The 17,099-nt window shown below is 36.7% G+C and overlaps 1 protein-coding gene across 14 annotated transcripts in view; it reads left to right on the forward strand.

Moving 5' to 3' along the window:
* The window catches only part of ptprfa (protein tyrosine phosphatase receptor type Fa), a 244,120-nt gene that overhangs the window by 53,807 nt on the left and 173,214 nt on the right, over positions 1 to 17,099 (forward strand). The window contains exon 1 of one of the 14 annotated variants that reach the window (XM_051896607.1): positions 1,528 to 1,750. The exons of the other annotated variants lie outside the window; for them this stretch is intronic. The gene's annotated coding sequence lies outside the window, so the exon portion shown is untranslated. Of the gene's footprint in view, positions 1 to 1,527; positions 1,751 to 17,099 lie in introns of those variants that run through there. 14 annotated transcript variants of the gene reach the window in all.

Genomic DNA, 17,099 nt, shown 5'->3' on the forward strand with positions numbered 1-17,099 from the left:
ATCAGCAGCTTTAGCACATTGCTCAGGAGCTTATTACCCTCCTCTGTCCCCAGCTCCTCCTTTGTCCAGTCAGGACTTGCCCTTCTGATATTTCTTTTGATCAAACTAATTTCTTCAATTATGTTGTTACAATAATTATTGCCATTAAGAAAATTAACGATATTGCAATACTTGGTTCTGTTCTGTTTACCCTAAGGGGGGTTATCGCTGCACTCCCTGCTGTTATCCATGCTAGGCTGCATGGATGGACAGGGAGTTTTTGCCCAGAACAGAACCATACCGCCAATCCAAACTGTATGCTAACTACCAGTCATCTTTGACGATAGTGATCCTGACAGAAATAGTAATGGTGGCTTGAGCCTTGATAGCAGAATAATACAGTTGATACAGTTATTAAAGTGAGAGAGAGAATAAGCAATATATGAATCTGATCTGTGCGTCTCTAACGGCAGCAGTGTCTCTACTAATAGCAAAACTGTAAGTTTATCTCAAGAACCGCACAGTTATTACCTCGCCGGTGAGTCATGTATCTTAAGTTGCTAAACTATTTTACTGATCAATTCGTCAATCAGTCAACCAATCAGATTCGAGCATTCAATAGCCCCATAGTATAAAATCAAACAAAAGGTTTCTTAGTGTTCATTATGTGCATTGAAGCAAAAATTGTGTTTGGTTTTAAATGCAAGTTTTCTCTAATTGCTCATGTGAGGACTTCTTTTTCACAAAATAAAATACCGCTTTATTGTATTGTTTAATATTTTCTTCATTGTGAAGATTATATATCATCATTTGGTAACTGTGGCAAGATCTGTAGGAGAACAGCTAGTGAACTCAATTGAAAGCTGTGGAGTTGTCACGTTTTGAAATAATGACTCTGAATGTGCAATCTAGCATCTATTTGCTACCACACAAAAGCATTTTCCAGTTGTTTAGCTGATATATTGAATCAGAATAAAAGGAAATGTATTCCTTTATGCACATTAGTGGCAAATTTACCTGGTGGGGATTTCAATTTCATCTGTACTTGTTAATCATGAATCTTATTTGTGTCAATGCTAATGTTTGGATGTTTAAGTATATTTTTCTAAGTCTTGTTTTCCAAGTCTAGTTCTTTACTCTAAGCCACAAATTGTGTTACATTTTACATCCTTTTGTTGGTTTTATTAGTGTTATCTTTACGACAGTTCGCAGGTCAGACAAACAACTCTGGCTGTGTTTAGAATCAGTCAGCATGTTCTACTTAAAGAGTTCTTTATCTCAACAACAACTTTTCTGCCAGCCAGTCTGTCTGTCTACCTACTTTATAAAAAACAAGCCAACCCATTTCAGTGTCCCTATACTGCCCTCAGTTACCTGTTGGTCTGCTGCCAGGTAAGAACAGGAGGGGCAGCCTCATTTACCTGTGCAAAATCAAACAATAGCCCACTTCTCTGATTGGCTAGAGAGACAAAGCCCCTCCCTCAGCTCTTGTTGTAATTCAACACCTGACAGATTTTGCTTGTGCCTGAATTAGTCTTGTTCACACAGTCTCAGAAACCGTGTGTCTGTCCCCAGAGACACTCGTGCTTCTGTCCCAGCTAAGAGCTCAGACAGAGTAACGCCGCCTGCGCAGTGCCTGATATATGGATTAGACACTTGCTGTACACTTGCAGTAGCCTTCCTCTTCAGGACTGGGGTTTGGATCCACTAGTATTCCAGGGATTTCCTAAACTCATAGACTAATTTCCTTTGGATGGTTTTCTTCACATGGGTAAGTGGTGCACATGCATTGGATTTCTGCTAATAGTAATAGTGATAGTGTGCATGATCTGCTTGGCTCAACCTTTACTTTTCATAATAATATTCCATCATTTGCACTTAAATGAGGGTCTTATTAGTGGTGCAGTCTCTCTCATCTCCTCTGTGCACCTTCCTTTGCTGTTGTACACAAACACACTGGGGGCTTAGGAGAAACCATTAGCAGATTCACAGCTGTCCTGTGGCGACTGATTTTCTCAGTCTTAAATGTAAATCTCTCTGTTCAATCTACTTGAGCATAATATCCACCTCAGACGCTACTTTTTCTGAGGGTGTTATGTAAGTTTTTTTTAATTAGTCTGGTTGAATGTATAATTTAGATTGAATTATGGGGATATTGTAAAATTACACCCTGTGTTTCCTGGAAATATTTTACAGAGAGTATGTGAACTGGTGCAGTTTGTAATGTACAAAAATGGTGAACTTGTTAACTTCAGTGGAGTCCAAAAGTCAGACTAGTGAAAGTGCTTCTATGTTGCTTTCTAATTATCTAATTTGGTGTATAAGGTAATTTTGTATTTTAATACAAAATCACTGCAAGCAAGTTGGCATGGACAAAACCTGATGATCATGTTCTCCAGCATGATTTGAGAAAGTGACAATAGGCATCTTGAAATCTCACTTCTTCACCTGATCAGTGACACAAATGTATTTGATTAGTGACCTGCAGTATAAATGGATTAATTTAGGCCTACATCATAACTTTTCTTAACTTGCCACTAGTCATATGATGTTCTTCATCAGTGGCCAGTTGAACAGTTACAACAAATACAAATAACTTTATACAAACATTAATTTTGATTATATACAGTTATACAGGCATTTAGTGTAGACCGCTTTGTTGATTATAATGGGAGAGATGATTTATCACATCGCACTATACCGCACATGTCCAGTAAAGCTGTAATTTTTTTTCTTTTCCCTATGCAGTGCACTTATATAGTCCATATATAAATGGCATTCACTATAGTGAATAATGAGTGAATGAGCAATCTGGCACACAAAAGCGGTGCCAAAGCGTACACGTAACCGATCTTTTCTATTTTTTTGACAGAAGCAAACCCGCAGGCTTGTTTGTTGTTGTCACCTAGGATACAATTGTACGTTTTCATTTGTGTGAGACCTGTAATAAGTCATGTGGATAAATATATATTACACTACTTTATAATAATTTATAAGAAAACAACAGGATAACAGGTAAAAGGCGAAACCAAAAAACAATTTGTGGGCCGAATAAACTACGTATGAAACGTATGAAACAATCTCACGGGCCAATAGTTTGAGACCCCTTCTTTAAAGTGAATTTACTTATATATATTATGAAACAGGGCCATATAGATTGAACTGGGGAACTTTTCCTCTGCCATGATTGAATGGTGTTATCAAAAGTGTCTTTTTGGAGAGAAGTCAGCGGGAACTAGGCTGTCTGTCTCACTTTGTTCAGCGGGGAAGGCAGTCTTGTCCCCAGGGAGTGATTCTATTTCACACATAGAGGCTTACGTCTTTCAAGCATACCATTGTCTCGTCTAATCCCACAGTCCTGCCCTGCTGCAATGCCATCCATTCAGTTGCCGCCAGCATATCGGTCTCTCTCTCTCACTTGCTTCCTCACTTTTTGCTCTTTCTCAGTGGCTTGCATGTTACTACATGGACCACCAACAGGCTGCTCTCGTTCATAATGACTGAGAAGGAGACATTCAAGAGAGGTGGGACAACACGAAGACATCAGTACTGAGAGACAGTTTGTGGCTTTGTTTAGTCCCCACTTGGAACAATAAAAACAGTAGTTAGGGATCTTGACCTCGCTGGCCTTTTGAACACAATCTGTGACCACTCTCGTCCCTCCGGAGGTTCGACCGACCCAGTTGAGTGGTGTGTTTTACGATTCATTCAAGTGTCTGTTTATAGGGGGATGTTCATCATGTCCCATGTCAGTCAGGTCGGCTGCACAGGAGTTAAGGGGGGTTGTCGCTAATGTGGTGTTGTTTGCTGTGTGGATCTTTGTTGTTTGACCTGTCATGGTGCTCTTGCACATGATGATTAAATGATTGTTGTGATATTCCCTGGTCATTGGGTTGCTGTGGCTCAAGTAGTTGTTGGTTTAAAAGCCCAAATGAGCAAGTTAAGGTTAAACCATTTTCCCTTCACTCTTATAGGGATAGTAAAGGGATAATCTTTTTCTTATATGGAACATAAAGAAGATATTTTGAAAATGTCTTTTTTTTTTTTTGTAATTTATTTTTTTACTGAGATTCAACATTAGATAAACATTTACCACTTGTATTTCAGATACTGTGTTTGCCATAATAGAATTAATCAGAAATTTGCATATAGAAAAAAAAAAAAGAAAGAAAAAAAAGAAAAGCTATGTACAAAGGGAGAGATCTTTCTGTAGATCATGATTTGTGAAATAAAATCAGGCCAATGGGGTGTTATGTAGTTACCACATTTTTCCCATTGCAGTGTAAATTGTTCCAGTTCATGGTTAACAAATGCTGTTATCCTTTCCATTTTGTAAATGTCCTTTGCAATTTCCATGCATTTAGAGTTGGGCTCTCCTGTGACAACCATTTCCTGGCAAAAGTCTTTTTACCAGCTTCCAACAATATTTTCATTAATATTTATCTCTTTTCCACCATTTCAGAGGTATATATGCAAATTATAAGGTTTTACTTTCTAGGGCCATTACACATTTAAAAATATCTTAGAGGGCAATGTGTATCCCTCTCCAAAAATCTTTGATAAAAAAATATGGTAATTACTTGCATTGATGTTTTGTTTTTTATAATCTATACACTGAAAGTCAGTGGATTTTTTTTTTTTATATTCATGTCAAAAAGGTTCAAAGAAGAAATAAATGCATACAGGTTGGGAACAACATGAGGATGGGTAAATTATTTTTCCTTTAACAATAAGCTTTTACTTAAAATCTTAAAGTTCATGTCCTGTTTTTTTGTCAGCTACCATTTTATACATAAGTGCTTTTTAAGAACTTAAATTCCCATGTTTTTTTTGTTGTTTTTGTTTTGTTTTTTTACAAACCATCTACATTCAGGTGATTCAAAGAACCCCTGATGCTTCAATTGTCCTGTTTCAATCTATATTTATATCCATTACGGTGATTTGAAGAACCTATAAACATCAAAATGTTTAAAGAACCAAATTCAACCCTATAAAAGAGTTTGGAAAGAAAGTTCTTTACCAAAGGCTCTGCAAAAGTTATTTTACTTTTTAGTGTTCAAGACACTTGACCTCAGATTGCACCATGGAATTCTCTTTGTAGCAAGTTGTTTTGGATAAAAAAAATCTAAATGAAGAAAAGCTTATTGTTTCATGAATACCTCCCCTACATGTCATTGGAGGATGGACATAACAGATACAGAGTCCAGGGGGTTTCCTCTGAACGTTTCATCTCACTTGGATGTGAATGAAACCACTGTCAGCAGTGGCGACAGTAATTTGTTTGGCTTATAAAGACTGCATTTGCTGTTTATTGCTCTCTTTGATGGAAAATTCAAAGTCCCTCCATCATGAACCTCTGAAGAGGAGTTCAAAATAAACCCATTTTAATTAGCATTTGAATTTCTGTTCGTTGTGACTTACAGTGCCATCCACTGAAACTGTTATTTCTGTTATCGCAGCCACAGTGTGTCGAGCGAAAGGCGGTAAGCATTTAACAGCATTATTCTGGGCTGCTATTTTCAGTTTGTTGCTTTAAAAGCGGCGATACAATCTTGAAAATCAACCATCTGTCCTTCCTTTGAAAACTTCAAAAGCAGATGTGTGAATCTGCAAACTTTCATCTTCTTTGACCTGAGAACTTTGATTGGTGAGCAGCTCTGTACTTTTCCCCCTTATGAAATAGGATACATCTGTAGTAATTACAGAGCTTGCAAAGCACCACTGTAGCGTTATTCCTCAAACATTCAGATTAACCCTGAGCATTAAACTTTTCAATTAATTCAGCTTGAACATCTTAGTGTACAGACTCCATTCAGACTTTGTAGATAATTAGATCTATTTTTTATTTTTGTAAATTCTATGCTGGGGTGGATGGCACATGATGTGTACGCTAACATTTGTGTATTGACAACATCAAGACTGTACTGTAGGTTTAATGTTTAAGGAAAAGTGTATATTTTAGGTCTTGTAACTGGTCATCAAGTTTTTCACCCTTTTTAATCTTTTCCCCTTCACCTACTTCATTTTATTTAGGTTTCATGCAGTGTGACGTGACGTGCCTATTTAAACATACAAAAATTCCATGTAAGCCCCAATTAGCATGACATCATAATCAGGGCTCGACATTGTCCGCTTCTCTCGGGACAAATGGTTTTTTTTGAAGGAGCAAGTGAAAGAGAATTTTACTTGCCCGACCGGACAAGTAGCCTGATTAAAATGTCAATACCAAAAAATAAAATAAAATATCACCAAAACACAAGAATGATTCTGATAGTGGATAATAATATATATAATGTACTAGAGGTTTAACAATACATCAATATAGATTGATACATTGATTATATGTCTAACGATTATATGTCTAGGCTATATTTATATATTTAAAAGGCACCTTATTTTCACACTCTCCATATTTTCACGCAACGTCAATCTATATGCATTTTGTCCAAGGCGTGCATTCTGGTTTAAACTACCTTTCAGAGCTTGCGAAAGACACTTGGGACAGTTGATGGAGTCGTCACTGTCCGATTGGGTGCTGAATCTGCACCAAAGTTTATCATTTGCTCGTGTTTTAAGCATTGCAGAAAGACACAAAAGAGCAGTGTGCACACACATCTCAGACAGCGCACAAATGCATAAAAGGACTTCATCTTGAGTTTATTGCTGTTTCTAAATCATGTTACTTTCTACCAGGTGTCTGTTAGATCACAACACTGGAGAAGAGAGCACTATGAGTCATTCCTCACGCGCACAGTAACTGAAGTTTAAAACTGTTAAAAGAAATAAACTGTTGCATAGGAGCGCTGCGCGCTGTGACTCCATGTTGCTTCAAGAGCATCATTCTGCACACGGGATGTGCATAAGCGCATATTATAATACTTTTGCGCAATGGGGGGGCGGTGGAAGCCCCTTATAAAGGTAAAAATAAAAAAATGCCCTCTGGGTAAATATCACAAATATGCAGATTTAAATATGTCAAAGCTGATAGAACAATGATGAAAATATTACTTAAGAGTAAATTATATTTACAACACAAAAATTCTATTTTTTTTCTGGACATGCAACTTTTTTACTCAGACAAGTGAAGTATAGCATGTCAGCTTTCTGAAAGTATTTCATGTCAACTAGCTACTCAGATTTTAGATTTATTGTATGTAAATCTAAAATTTATTTGCATTGATGATAGAATGCTCATCATTCAAAATATTTGCATACTGAATTCTGATTGGTCTTTTTCTGTATGACTAATAAATTGTGATTTGTCTTATACTGTAGCTTTCTTGCTTCTATTCAACCATTTATAGTCTAGTTTACATTGCAAAGATGGTGTTGCGTTTTGTATTCTCAGGAGTGTCATGACAACAGCAATGCTGCTCTGATGTGGCAATTCCCACAGAACCAAAGATTATAATCTAAACTTACCTAAACTTTAACACTAGTCTTTTGGAGCCTCGTGGAAATGCAAATGTAGTTGCAATGTAAAGAAACACAAATACTCTTGCCAACATATCTAAATGTTATGCAGTTTTATGTTTTTCTAAACTTTCATTGTATAGTGTGTCACAGATGTCTGGCATCTGCGGCGGAGAACCCGAGGGACTCTTGCTTACTGCTTTGTGTGTGTGTGTCCGAGTGTATCCTCCACTGCTCTGACACAAGTCTACACTCGTCCTTGAGTATCTTCGGAAAGGATTCTGACAGTAGCGTTGCTTAGAGACCGTCTCTGTGTGTTCTCCGTTCACTATAAAGCCCAAAACTCGAGGATTAGAGGACAAGAAAGGTGTATGAATGCCATTTGTAGACAATAAGAAACCCAGTCAGTAACTCTTTAAAACTTTGTACAATAAAACGTACAGCATAATGGGTTTTGGTGCTTTGGTTTTACAACAGGTGTCCCACTGCTCTGAAAGCTCCTTTCTCCACATGGAAGGTGTCATTCATATCCATGTCATGGCCCCTTTGTGTTACATGACCTTTTTTGACACACCCTGGGAGCATGCAAAATTAGCACTGGATTTAATGCATTTGCGAAAGATTTGAAGTTCTCAGCTGTTGTCACAGGAAGTGACATGGAATGATCTACAGCTTGTTTTTCACCTCTGGGTTTGTTTGCATGAACGACTGGCTGGAAGTACAGAGCAGCGAGTCATTTATTAGGCGGTCATGTTCTACATTTACAAGCTTGTCTGTACCCGTCAAAAGCACTTGAGGAAATAATACGATTCTTATCCATATTCATTCTCTGACTCATCCACCACTGGCTGACCACCGGCAAACACAAATCAGTTTTCAGATAAGTCGTTTTTCTTCCCCATCATTAGATATCTTCCTAGCCGCTGGTGGTCCCCTGCTTTCTCTTCACATACACACACCAACTATATATGCACAGCGGTGGATCCAGATTAAACATAGTCTCTCTCCAGTGGGCCACATGCTGGGACTATCACCCCACTGCTTTCTTCATCAACACACGGAGCTGTGCACGCTGAATAACGGCATCTATGACTGCTTCCCTCCTACTTTTAATGAACACAACTGTGTGGAAAACATGTGAAACTGTTATATTTAGCCACTGTGACATTTCACTTATTTATCAATGCATTTTAAGTTCTTATATATTGTTTCACACTGTTTGAGGTGCATAATCATATATTCTGTGTTGGAGTATGGCACTGTAAAAAAAAAAAAAAAAAAAAAAGTCTTTTAAATGTGTGTCTTTTACCTTGTATCGGAACAGCTTTAAAAAAGATTTACACGATGAGCAAAACTGCATAAGATATTCAGGCTTTCCCCTACTTGTTTCTCTCACGATTTCCTGTGTTTAGTGTTCTTGGACTATTATTTTGATATTTTGTCTTTTGCCTGTGTTCCGTTCCTGTGATTTAGTTCCTGTTTATCTTAGTTTCTATAGCTACCCTTGTTGGTCACCATGGCAACTAATCACTTTCTCCTGTTCCTTGTTAGCCCTGTAAAATTTTCAGACATATTCTCTGCTTGTTTTAAGCCTTCAAACATAAAATTAGAGGGGAAATAAGTCTGTCAAGGAAACCAGATTAAATATTTTTATGCAGTTTTTGCTCGTAAATGTATCTTGTTCTAGAGATGTTTAGGTTATTTTTTACTGCAAAAAAGATTAAAATAATTATTAAGAATATAATTTACAGTCTGAAATTTATATCTATAATGACACACTTTGCATTGATATGTAAAAGTGTGGCATTAAAGCAGCGGTTACAAGGAAGTAAAATGGACTGAATTTTTTTTCCACATTTAATGATAATAAGAATAATTGGTTACATTTATATAGCGCTTTTCTCGGCACTCGAATCGCTTTACACATGAAAGGGGAAATCTCCTCAACCACCACCTATATGCAGCATTCACCTGGATGATGCGACGGTAGCCATATTGTGCCAGAACGTCCATCACACACCAGCCTATTGGTGGAGTGTAGACACTATAGGGATGATTAGGAGGCCATGATGATGGACAGAGGCCAATGGGCAGATTTGGCCAGGATGCTGGGGTTAAACCCCTATTCTTTTTTGAAGGACATCCTGGGATTTTAAATGGCCACAGAGAGTCAGGACCTCAGTTTAACATCTCATCTGAAGAATAGTGCTTTTTGACAATATAGTGTCCCTATCACTATACTGCGGTGTTAGGACCCTGCAAACACCTCTTCTAGCAGCTACCTAGTTTTCCCAGGAGGTCTCCCATCCAGGTACTGACCAGGCTCAACCCTGCTTAGCTTCAGTGGGCAACCAGTCTTGGGCTACAGGGTGATATGGCTACATTGTGATTTGGTTATTATAGCTAAAATGCCACATTTATCCCTCGTGTTTAGATGAGAAAATAGGGCATTGAACTTCAAGTAAATCAAAGTAACTAAATCAAGTAAAATATTCATAAAATATTTGCGTCGCAGGTGTTATGAACAATGTTAGGTTTACACCTGAATCTTTCAATTAGTTCTGCTGATACAGTGACAGATAACAAAGCCTTTATTCATGCCATAATCCTCTTTGTTTTTGAAATGGAAAAATGAGAGAAACTCAAACAGATGCATATCACTGGGAAATAATAAACGTGTGTCCCTGTAAAAGGTCGGATTATTCAAATTATAACTATACACAACTCTGTTTTTGACTCCATGAGGCTGATTCATCTCAGGTGTCAGATTAGTTCTGAAGGATTTGATATTTTCTTCACATTTAATTCAATTCCAGACACTGTGATTTTTAAATTTTTTTTCAGTGTTATTGATCAGGAGGTTGATGTCGGAACCAGATCCGTAATCGAATTAATGATAGAGTTAGTGATCAATACTGTCAGACTGAAACCACGCTCCGGGAGAGTATTTGAAGGGCAGATCCTGTCGAGACACTGCAGAGGGCTTCTCGTGGAAAGTAGATCAGTGTTTATCTGTCTGGTGGCATTGATTAACCGTTCATATGATGGTTACATGTTTTCAAATACTGTATGAGATACAAGACAGTCTTGATAGAGGTAGAACACAGAGATAACATAAATGTGTTTGTGCAATATGATGTTTTTCCTTAACACTAAAGAAAGAAAAATAGCAAATAATATCTCTTTAATATTTTAGTTGATTTTCAGGGCAAATGGTTCAGCGTTGCTTAACCCTTTAAAACCGGATGGAGTGCCCGCGCTCCCATTTGCGTGTCTCTCTTTAAGAGCCAATAAAAACTGAACCCATACAGGTAGCACAAAAATTCTTTTTGCATACAAAACCAGAGACTTTACACGTTCAGATCAAGCCTCCTACATGCTTCTGTTGTGTTGTTTTCACCCTCTAATGAGTCTGAGTATTATGCGTTTACAACAAAAACAGCACAGCCGCTAACTGAATACAAATTTGTAGATTTCACGCGCTCATAACTTCATGAAAAATGCACAGATCATAGAAAATGGCACATCATTATTTAAAGCAGATTCTCACGATTAAAATGTACCCAAAATCAACATAATATATTGCGTGGATCACAAGATATTACTCATGGAATGATGTAACATACTTGGCTAAAAACATGTCTCATCTTTCCGGTATGCAGTGTGTATCCAATGTTCCCGTAACCATCCGTGTTCGTTTTCCAATGTGGAATAACACAATAGATATCATTTTAAAGCTTGGAAACTCAGCTTTTTAATGCAACTAACCATTTTGATAAACTCCTAACTAGCGGCGAAAACGTTAATAACACTTTATTCAACTATACTTTATGCTATCACCACAAAATTTGAACCAGATGCAGCTCACATGTAGGAGAGCATCACCAAAAAAGATTTTTTCTCTGATCTTATTGCCTTCCTGAGTTATTCCATGTCAAATAAAAAAAATTATATATATTTTTTCTTTTATCAGCAGTTTCTCAGCATGAAAATGTCCAAATGTAATGTAATTTATATTTTCTAAAAATTTAAAAAGTGTTCTATCAAACAATACCTACCTTTTGACTCTCCTTGCTAAAGTTTTGCAGTTATGAGTCTTTGCTTTTGTGTATATCACTCAGAGAAAAAAAAAAAAAAAAAAAAAACTCTAAAAAAGCCTTCAGGTCTTATAGGGTTAACCCTCTGAAGCCATTTTTAATAATAATAAAAAATAATATAATAAAAAATATAAAAAATAATAAATAAATAAAGTTTGAAAATTTTACAGTTTATTGAAACTTTAGACAAAAAAAACCTGAGGTATGATATTTTGAAACTTACATTTTAAGATGATTTTTCTAAAACATGAGAGGTAATCAAGTAAACCTAACTTGCTTCATTAAATTTTCATCTTAAATGTGTCAAGTAAATGTTCATCTTGAAATATTACTAACAAAATAACATTTATACATTTTACTTTATATAAATCATTAAAGATTTCACCTGAAGAGGGTCATTTTTACTGTTATACTAAAAGTCCTTTTTCTTGCTAAAAAAAAGTATAAACTATGAGTCATTTTTCTCTTGTGAGAATTTTGGGAGAAACAGCTGAGATCAAGTTGATAAAAGAAAACATAAGTAAAAAATCATGCAAGTCTCCTGAGCTATAAAATGTAACTCTGATAAATTAGATTTGCATGTCTTGGCATATATTTATTTGCTAAAGAAACATACTGTACACATACTGTTTTCATCAATTATTTTTGACAGTGCTTGCTTTTTTTTTTTTTTTTTCACATCACATGCTTCTCTCTATATGAGCTCATTTCTCACATTTTTCTCCACATCCATGATGCTGCTGTGTTCTGCTCACAGTCTCATATCATTCATCTTATGAATGACCCAACTGACTAGCTCAGTTCCATCTCCTTTTCTCCTTACCCTAGCTCACAGGGATTAGAGCTTCATTCCCACATTCCACATCAGCCATGTTGAGAGGCTCATCAGAGCAGCGCTGTGTTGCTCTTCAGCATGCTATCAATCTGCTCCTCCTCCTCTCTGGGATAATCCGCTCGCTCAATGGACCAACCGGAGCGGCCAGACACAAACCAACAGGCTGTGAGGAGTCATCTTCTTCTAACGGAGTCCATTAAAAGATTTGTGTTCTCCTGAAACACTGCAGTCAACATTTGTTGCTCCTGCTAAAAAAAAAAAGCAGCATAGCTGGTCGCCATGTTGTGTTTCGGATGCTTGTTCCCTAGTTTCTTAACTAGCTTTACCAGTAAGACCCAAGAAATATCAAGCTGAGCTTCAAATGAATATACTGTATAGTCTTTCAGAAGGGATATTCTTGATAAGAGTGATACCTTAAAGAGTTTGGCTTATTGAGGAGAGAGATTGTATAAGTTTTAAGTTATAAGTAACTTTTCTGGCCATATTTAGAATCATTCTGGAATATCATGCAGACTTACAAGGTAAGCAACCACATAGAAGTCTGCTAAAACAAACAACAGCATAGCAAGCACATATCAAACACTCAACAAACTGTAGTATCATTTTTGTTTTTTATTCATATTTCATTTTGTCTTTTTGCCTTTTGACAAAAAAAAAAAAAAATCCTTTAAATGTAGGCAATATTTTGTCATATCATTGTCATTCGTTTTAGATTATTTAACTTTGACTAAAATTACACCTATTTTTAGTCAACAAAAATATCATTTTAGTTGACAAGAACAAATAAGTGCAAAATTAAATCATTTAGCCATGTTTTAGTTCATTGTTATGGAAAAGCATATTTACAACTCGACTTAGACATTCAGAGTTCACTTGTGCATTTACATCATTTTTTGCAGATTTAAGTGATATTACGTTATGTACGCATATGTTTAGGATGCATTTGGGTGAGTTATTTAGCCTGATAGTAGAGTTTCAGTTTACTGGTGTTCATTTGTATCAGCCCCCGACATTATTGACTATGATTGGATAATTTGAGACGCTCATATTTTTTCTAGATTTTTCTTCTTTCGTCTTTCAAAAAAACTGTTAGTGAATTGTAAATATCTTGCTGTGCTATTTTTTTCTGTTATAGTTTTGTGAACTGTGCTTTAAATACATATATCATTTAATTATTGGTGCACTTTTTCTTCATCTCGACATCACAGAAACTCTTTGTTCATTAACATTTTCGTCAGTAATTTCTCTGATGAGATACTTTGCACAGAGGGTTTTGCACAGGCAAGCACAAAATGTAGTTTTATTCATGACCTTGCTTGTATGACATTTATTTTTACTGTTCCTATAACTTCTCTCTATTCCAAGAAACACGCAATAAGTTCTGGCTGCCAAGGCAGAAGAACATGTTATCTTTCAATCGGATTACTAATGAACCATTTTTCAGAATTAAATATTTCCCCCTTTGCTCTCTCTTTCTCTCCTCCGCTCATATGATAAGGCGTCCTCTCATTTAGTACAGTGATAACTCACTGAGGCATGTTAACCGCATCCCTGAGCACTTCTTTAATTGACTAACTTTTTAGTATCTCTCTCTCGTTCTCAAGTTATTTAACATTCATTTCACTCACGGAAAAGCGAGAGCTGCCAGTATATCTCTCAGAGACAGACCCTCAACATCAAATCACACACACACACACACACAACACAGAGCTCGGTAACAAAACTCCCTCTAGTGCAGACACAATGTGCATCAACAGCACTTTGCCTCTGTCAGTCTTGAATTATGTATTTTGTTTGATTTTCCCACAGCGACGACTGCGCACATGCATGAGGGTGAGAGAGTGAGATGCTATAGATCTTGATTTCAGTGACACTCTCATCAGAACACACATGCTCACATAAACGCTCTTGTCAATAGTGAGATGTTAATGTGAGCAATGTGAGCGAGAGAGCCATCCTGGTAATTAATTCCAATTCAAGGCCTAAATGCTTTGAGGAGAGATAACTGTGTGCCGCCATATTGTAGAGCGTTAAGATCGCTGCCTCTCCACTGCCTGCATATTGCACTGCTGAAAGAAGTGAAGACGACAAGAAAATGTACAGAGAAAAAAGCTCTTTTAAAAAAGCAAGTGAGCTGCTCTGCTGTCTTGTGTCTGCACAGATGCTTTCTAAAGGGAATTTCACAATGACGATGAATTGTAGCAACAAAACCAAGTCATTCCTTATCAGTGAGAATCTGTGATTTACAGTGATGCAACAAAGCTGGGCAACTTTATGCACTACTTACAGCACAGAGATGAAGAATGAAATATTTTAGTTAAACTATCATTTAAAAGTTTGGGGTCTGTAAGATTTTGGAATGTTTTTGAAATATATCTGTTATGTTCACCAAGGCTGCATTTATTTGATCAAAGATACAGAAAAAACAGTAATGTTATGAAATATTTATTATTACAATTTAAACTAACTGTTTTCTCTTTTAATATATTGTAAAATATAATTTATTCCTGTGATCAAAGCTGAATTTTCAGCACCATTACTCCAGTCTTCAGTGTCACATGATCCTTCAGAAATTATTCTAATTTGCTGATTTACTTCACATGAAACATTTCTTATTATTATCAATATTAAAAACAGTTGTGCTGCTTCATATTTCTGGGGAAACCCTGATGCAAAATACTGTCTTTTTTGATCAATTTAATGCAACAGTATCAACCGTATCAACACCGAAATTAATCTGCAGCAGTCAGGTACAAGCTCTCTAAGTTATGTTCATTATTATTGTAATGTTATGTGCTTTGAGACACGAGGTAGTTTAACGTCATCTCTTGTGATGTTTTGCTGAGAGCAGCTGTGTGTGTGCGTATGCATGTGTTTGGAGGAGGCGTGGCTTTGGACGGCGATTCGTAGGGAGTGTGGGATCTCATGCTTTCGATGCTAATGTTAGCATTTTACCAGATCTACTGCACCTTTAATATAATATTAAAATGATGTTTTCATTAAATGTTTTCTTTACATTTTTCCCCTTTAGATTAAATAAAATTTTCTGTTTCAAAAAGAAAAATTGCAACAAGCTGGAAATTTTACAGCTATAATGTAACTCCATGAATTTATAAACACGATGCAAAAGATTAGCGATTGCCTTGTACTGTATTTGTCTTTTTACTAGGGCTGCCCCCTAATAGTCGACTAACCGTTAGTCGACTAGAAGAGGCTTGGTTGAGCAAGATTTTATTAGTTGGTTAGTCGCAGAAAAAAAAAAATCTCCACAATAAGTGGCGAAGTCACACAGTCCGTGAAGAACAGATTGTTCATGGCAGGAAATCCAAACATTCGCATATCATTCATCATTCATCGACCTCAAATATGGCTTATCACTTGAAACATGTAAGTAGTAGCAACTTTACAAGTCCGCTCGCTCTAATGTTAGCCTAGTCCTAGATAAATGTGCGCTATTATTTGACGCATATCCAAATGTGTGGAGAGCACGCGACATGGAGGCGCCGGTGCGATCACTTTTGCATTTTAAAATACTCCGTCATTTTAGTCATACGAATAAAAGAAATGCAAACTGTAAAGGATCTACTTTTATTTCTGTAAACTCACAATAAGAGCAAAACATTGTGCATTTGTAAAATAATGAAAACAATCAGGATGCGCTTCAGCCATCTCGGTCTCAGTGAAATTGAGCACAAAATGAACTGAAACTCAGCGTATACTTGCTTCACAAACACGAGAAATGTATCTATAGTAAGCTTCAAATGTCTACTTTTAAACGAACCAATTTAAATGGAAAATATACTATTCTCAGATTATGTAATCCGTATGAAACATGCATATAGGCGCGTCCACTACTGCGGAGATGACGAGTCAGCATCGTTGTGCAGCCGAAAACACAGAAAACAATAAATTATTAAAAGTTTAGACAGTCGCCTTCTGTTTTTTTTTCACGACACACTCATAATCATTACTTTTGCCGGTGCGCTGTGGAGAGCTTTATGCTTGCGTTTGAGCGCTGATTAGGCTATGTTTTATATATATATAGGCAATTAAAAACTGGTTATTACGATTTATGGCTTATTAATATAAACGCCCGATTAGTCAACTAATGGCTTAAATGAATGACTACTAGTCGAATAGAAAAATATTTAGTCGGGGGCAGCTCTACTTTTTACTGATGCTTTTAAGACTATCACAAGTCATTTCTGTCACATCTGTGTTCGCCAGTTAGTGAACATTATCTTGGTGACAAATTAGCTGAGTTTCTATATTGCAGAGCCCCAATTATGAAATATAAGTGGGGCCTATATGCAGTTGACATTTTTAATCGTGAGAAATGCATTCTTGGCTTACATTCTCTGTAAAATATGCATGCAATGTTGCTTTGGAATTTGGCCATAATTTTAATTTTGCCGCCTATCGTTTTTGAACAACTTGGGCTTTTGATGCCTTTCAAGGTTTTCATAGTTTTGAAAAAAAGAGAAAAGATTTCTCACCCTGCTGTCTTCCTTATTAAAGCCTAGAGCTCTCTCATGGGTCCCCATCTCTCTGAGGAGGGACCTGCTATGGCCACTGACCACATTGTTATAATAGACAGATTTATGTGCTTGAGGGACTCGTAAAGCTACTCCCTTTTTCCTCCCATGAGTCACATCACACCATACTATTATAATCCAGCTGGCAGATAGAAACACTTTCGCTCTCTTTGTCTCTCTGTAAACGCACTCGTGCATAAGAGGAAATACAGGTGCATTTTAACTGAGTGTGAGACAACA

Source organism: Ctenopharyngodon idella, chromosome 6 (genome assembly GCF_019924925.1).
Source record: "Ctenopharyngodon idella isolate HZGC_01 chromosome 6, HZGC01, whole genome shotgun sequence".
In the NCBI taxonomy this organism is placed as follows: Eukaryota; Metazoa; Chordata; class Actinopteri; order Cypriniformes; family Xenocyprididae; genus Ctenopharyngodon; species Ctenopharyngodon idella.